Source organism: Rutidosis leptorrhynchoides, chromosome 2 (genome assembly GCF_046630445.1).
Source record: "Rutidosis leptorrhynchoides isolate AG116_Rl617_1_P2 chromosome 2, CSIRO_AGI_Rlap_v1, whole genome shotgun sequence".
Taxonomy (NCBI): domain Eukaryota; kingdom Viridiplantae; phylum Streptophyta; class Magnoliopsida; order Asterales; family Asteraceae; genus Rutidosis; species Rutidosis leptorrhynchoides.
This window is the reverse complement of record NC_092334.1, coordinates 83,301,307-83,307,306: the sequence shown is the minus strand read 5'-3', so window position 1 is coordinate 83,307,306 and position 6,000 is coordinate 83,301,307.

Below are 6,000 nucleotides of genomic sequence, written 5' to 3'. Positions count from 1 at the left end.
AATCCTTTCATCCCTATACCGGGTTCCGTCTTCCCGAATATTAAGATGCTTCTCCGATCCTTTGGGTATTTCATCCTTTAAATTTCCCTTTTTTAAAACTCCTTGTTGCGCCTCCTTTATTTAAGTATTAAGGTTATTATGAATCATTATATTCATAGATTTTACTCGAATGGGTTCTCTGTCCTTCCTGCTCAAGGCATCGGCTACCACATTTCCCTTCCCCGGGTGGTAACGAATCTCAAAGTCGTAATCATTCAATAATTCAATCCACCTACGCTGCCTCATATTCAGTTGTTTCTGATTAAATATGTGTTGAAGACTTTTGTGGTCGGTATATATAATACTTTTGACCCCATATAAGTAGTGCCTCCAAGTCTTTAATGCAAAAACAACCGCGCCTAATTCCAAATCATGCGTCGTATAATTTTGCTCGTGAATCTTCAATTGTCTAGACGCATAAGCAATCACCTTCGCTCGTTGCATTAATACACAACCGAGACCTTGCTTTGATGCGTCACAATAAATCACAAAATCATCATTCCCTTCAGGCAATGACAATATAGGTGCCGTAGTTAGCTTTTTCTTCAATAACTGAAACGCTTTTTCTTGTTCATCCTTCCATTCAAATTTCTTCCCTTTATGCGTTAATGCAGTCAAGGGTTTTGCTATTCTGGAAAAGTCTTGGATGAACCTTCTGTAGTAACCAGCTAGTCCTAAAAACTGGCGTATGTGTTTCGGAGTTTTCGGGGTTTTCCACTTTTCAACAGTTTCTATCTTTGCCGGATCCACCTTAATACCTTCTTTGTTCACTATGTGACCGAGGAATTGAACTTCTTCCAACCAAAATGCACACTTTGAAAACTTAGCGTACAATTCTTCCTTCCTCAATACTTCTAACACCTTTCTCAAATGTTCACCGTGTTCTTGGTCATTCTTTGAGTAAATAAGTATGTCATCAATGAAAACAATGACAAACTTGTCAAGGTATGGTCCACACACTCGGTTCATAAGGTCCATTAACACAGCTGGTGCATTAGTTAAACCAAATGGCATGACCATAAACTCGTAATGACCGTAACGTGTTCTGAAAGCAGTCTTTGGAATATCATCTTCTTTCACCCGCATTTGATGATACCCGGAACGTAAGTCAATCTTTGAATAAATAGACGAGCCTTGTAGTTGATCAAATAAGTCATCGATTCGCGGTAGTGGGTAGCGGTTCTTGATGGTAAGTTTGTTCAACTCTCGGTAGTCGATACACAACCTGAATGTACCATCTTTCTTCTTGACAAACAAAACAGGAGCTCCCCACGGTGATGTGCTTGGTCGAATGAAACCACGCTCTAAAAGTTCTTGTAATTGGCTTTGCAGTTCTTTCATCTCGCTGGGTGCGAGTCTGTAAGGAGCACGAGCTATTGGTGCAGCTCCTGGTACAAGATCTATTTGAAATTCAACGGATCGATGTGGGGGTAATCCCGGTAATTCTTTCGGAAATACATCGGGAAATTCTTTTGCAATGGGAACATCATTGATGCTCTTTTCTTCAGTTTGTACTTTCTCGACGTGTGCTAGAACAGCATAGCAACCTTTTCTTATTAGTTTTTGTGCCTTCAAATTACTAATAAGATGTAGCTTCGTGTTGTCCTTTTCTCCGTACACCATTAAGGGTTTTCCTTTTTCTCGTATAATGCGAATTGCATTTTTGTAACAAACGATCTCTGCTTTCACTTCTATCAACCAGTCCATACCGATTATCACATCAAAACTCCCTAACTCTACTGGTATCAAATCAATCTTAAATGTTTCGCTAACCAGTTTAATTTCTCGATTCCGACATATATTATCTGCTGAAATTAATTTACCATTTGCTAATTCGAGTAAAAATTTACTATCCAAAGGTGTCAATGGACAACTTAATTTAGCACAAAAATCTCTACTCATATAGCTTCTATCCGCACCCGAATCAAATAAAACGTAAGCAGATTTATTGTCAATAAGAAACGTACCCGTAACAAGCTCCGGGTCGTCTTGTGCCTCTGCCGCATTAATATTGAAAACTCTTCCGCGGCCTTGTCCATTCGTGTTCTCCTGGTTCGGGCAATTTCTAATAATGTGGCCCGGTTTTCCACATTTATAACAAACTACGTTGGCATAACTTGCTCCGACACTACTTGCTCCGCCATTACTCGTTCCGACACCATTTGTTCCTTTCGTTCTGTTAACCCCTGGTCCATAGACCTCACACTTCGCTGCGCTATGACCATTTCTTTTACACTTGTTGCAAAATTTGGTGCAGAACCCCGAGTGATACTTTTCACACCTTTGGCATAGCTGCTTCTGATTGTTGTTGTTGTTGCGGTTGTTATTGTTGTTGGGATGATTGTTGTAGTTGCTGTTGTTGTTGTTGTTGTTGTTGTTATTGTTGTTGGGCCGTTTGTTGTAGTTGCGATTGATGTTGCGATTGTTGGGATAATTGTTGCGATTATTGTTGTAATTGCTGTTGTTGTTGTATTGGTGATTCTTATCACCGTTTTCCTCCCACTTTCTTTTGACTTGCTTCACATTGGCCTCTTCAGCAGTCTGTTCTTTAATTCTTTCTTCAATATGGTTCACTAGTTTGTGAGCCATTCTACATGCCTGTTGTATGGAGGCGGGCTCGTGTGAACTTATATCTTCTTGGATTCTTTCCGGTAATCCTTTCACAAACGCGTCGATCTTCTCTTCCTCATCTTCGAATGCTCCCGGACACAATAGGCACAATTCTGTGAATCGTCTTTCGTACGTGGTAATATCAAATCCTTGGGTTCGTAACCCTCTAAGTTCTGTCTTGAGCTTATTGACCTCGGTTCTGGGACGGTACTTCTCGTTCATCAAGTGCTTGAATGCTGACCACGGTAGTGCGTACGCATCGTCTTGTCCCACTTGCTCTAGATAGGTATTCCACCATGTTAACGCAGAACTTGTGAAGGTATGCGTAGCGTACTTCACTTTGTCCTCTTCAGTACACTTACTTATGGCAAACACCGATTCGACCTTCTCGGTCCACCGTTTCAATCCGATCGGTCCTTCGGTTCCATCAAATTCTAAAGGTTTGCAGGCAGTGAATTCTTTGTAGGTGCATCCTACACGATTTCCTGTACTGCTAGATCCAAGGTTATTGTTGGTATGTAGCGCAGCCTGTACTGCGGCTATGTTTGAAGCTAGAAAAGTACGGAATTCCTCTTCATTCATATTCACGGTGTGTCGAGTAGTCGGTGCCATTTCCTTCAAAATAGTCAAATGGAACAAGTTAATCATACAGAATATTAAGAGTAGTTAATAGTATTTCGTAGCATAATATGAACTCATTTATAAAAGCTTTTTCTTCATATTAGCGTTTTATAAGTTTAAATTCGGGTAGTACCTACCCGTTAAGTTCATACTTAGTAGCTAATATACAATTCAACTACTACAATTCTATATGAAAAACTGATTATAATAATATTTCGCGTTCAAACTTTTACACAAGATTTTACAAACTTACAATACCGCTTATTTTACATATAGCATGAAATATAGCACACAATAAATTTGATACAAGATGGTTGTGAAGATAATTCTAGCTAGTACACAAGTCGTTCAGCAAAGGCAATAAAGATACGTAATTCATACGTCCAGAAACAAGTCATGCATTCTGGTTTTACTAGGATTACTTCCCATCCTTGGTCTTGTGGAACATAACCGTTATGGCCGTTGATAAGACAGCGTGTTGTAACGTCGTCAAAGGGACGAGGGTTACGTAATGTTCAACAGTCCCGTAACAATCTAAAAACCTCATTTCTTACCCCAATTACCGACTCCGTCACTTGTGGAAACGTTTTGTTTAATAGTTGTAGCCCGATGTTCTTGTTCTCACTTTGGTGAGAAGCGAACATTACTAATCCATAAGCATAACATGCTTCTTTATGTTGCATGTTAGCCGCTTTTTCTAAATCACGAAGTCCAATATTCGGATATATTGAGTCAAAATAATTTCTTAACCCATTGCGTAAAATAGCATTTGGGTTCCCCGCAATAAATGCGTCAAAGTAAACACATCGTAACTTATGGATTTCCCAATGTGATATCCCCCATCTTTCGAACGAAAGCCTTTTATAAACCAAGGCATTCTTGGAACGTTCTTCGAATGTCTTAATAACTGATCTCGCCTTAAATAATTGTGCCGACGAATTCTGACCGACTCTAGACAAGATTTCATCAATCATGTCTCCGGGTAGGTCTCTTAAAATATTGGGTTGTCTATCCATTTTGTGTTTTATACTGTAAAATAGACAAGAGTTAGATTCATAAAAAAAATACTTATTAATACAAGCAATTTTTACATATATCATAAAGCATAAGCACACTATATTACATATATTACACCACACGAATACAACTATCTTATTCCGACTCGCTTGTTTCTTCTTCTTCGGTTTTGGTTCGTTTTACCAAGTTTCTAGGAATATATGATGTTCCCCTAATACGAGCCGTCGTTATCCACATTGGTTTAGAAAAACCTGGTGGTTTAGAGGTTCCCGGGTCATTGTTACAACTTAAGGACTTCGGGGGTTGACGATACATATAAAGTTCATCGGGGTTGGAATTAGATTTCTCTATTTTTATGCCCTTTCCCTTATTATTTTCTTTTGCCTTTTTAAATTCAGTTGGGGTAATTTCTATAACATCATCGGAATTCTCGTCGGAATCCGATTCATCGGAGAATTGGTAATCCTCCCAATATTTTGCTTCCTTGGCGGAAACACCATTGACCATAATTAACCTTGGTCGGTTGGTTGAGGATTTTCTTTTACTTAACCGTTTTATTATTTCCCCCACCGGTTCTATTTCTTCATCCGGTTCTGATTCTTCTTCCGGTTCCGATTCTTCTTCTGGTTCCGACTCTTCTTCCGGTTCCTCTTCGGGAACTTGTGAATCAGTCCACGAATCATTCCAATTTACATTTGACTCTTCATTATTATTAGGTGAGTCAATGGGACTTGTTCTAGAGGTAGACATCTATCACATAATATCAAACGCGTTAAGAGATTAATATATCACATAATATTCACATGTTAAAAATATAAAGTTTCCAACAAAATTTGTTAAGCAATCATTTTTCAAGTAAACACGGTCGAAGTCCAGACTCACTAATGCATCCTAACAAACTCGATAAGACACACTAATGCAAAATTCTGGTTCTCTAAGACCAACGCTCGGATACCAACTGAAATGTCCCGTTCTTATTGATTAAAAACGTTCCATATTAATTGATTTCGTTGCGAGGTTTTGACCTCTATATGAGACGTTTTTCAAAGACTGCATTCATTTTAAAACAAACCATAACCTTTATTTCATCAATAAAGGTTTAAAAAGCTTTACGTAGATTATCAAATAATGATAATCTAAAATATCCTGTTTACACACGACCATTACATAATGGTTTACAATACAAATATGTTACAACAAAATAAGTTTCTTGAATGCAGTTTTTACACAATATCGTACAAGCATGGACTCCAAATCTCGTCCTTATTTAAGTATGCGACAGCGGAAGCTCTTAATAATCACCTGAGAATAAACATGCTTAAAACGTCAACAAAAATGTTGGTGAGTTATAGGTTTAACCTATATATATCAAATCATAATAATAGACCACAAGATTTCATATTTCAATACACACCCCATACATAGAGATAAAAATCATTCATATGGTGAACACCTGGTAACCGACATTAACAAGATGCATATATAAGAATATCCCCATCATTCCGGGACACCCTTCGGATATGATATAAATTTCGAAGTACTAAAGCATCCGGTACTTTGGATGGGGTTTGTTAGGCCCAATAGATCTATCTTTAGGATTCGCGTCAATTAGGGTGTCTGTTCCCTAATTCTTAGATTACCAGACTTAATAAAAAAGGGGCATATTCGATTTCGATAATTCAACCATAGAATGTAGTTTCACGTACTTGTGTC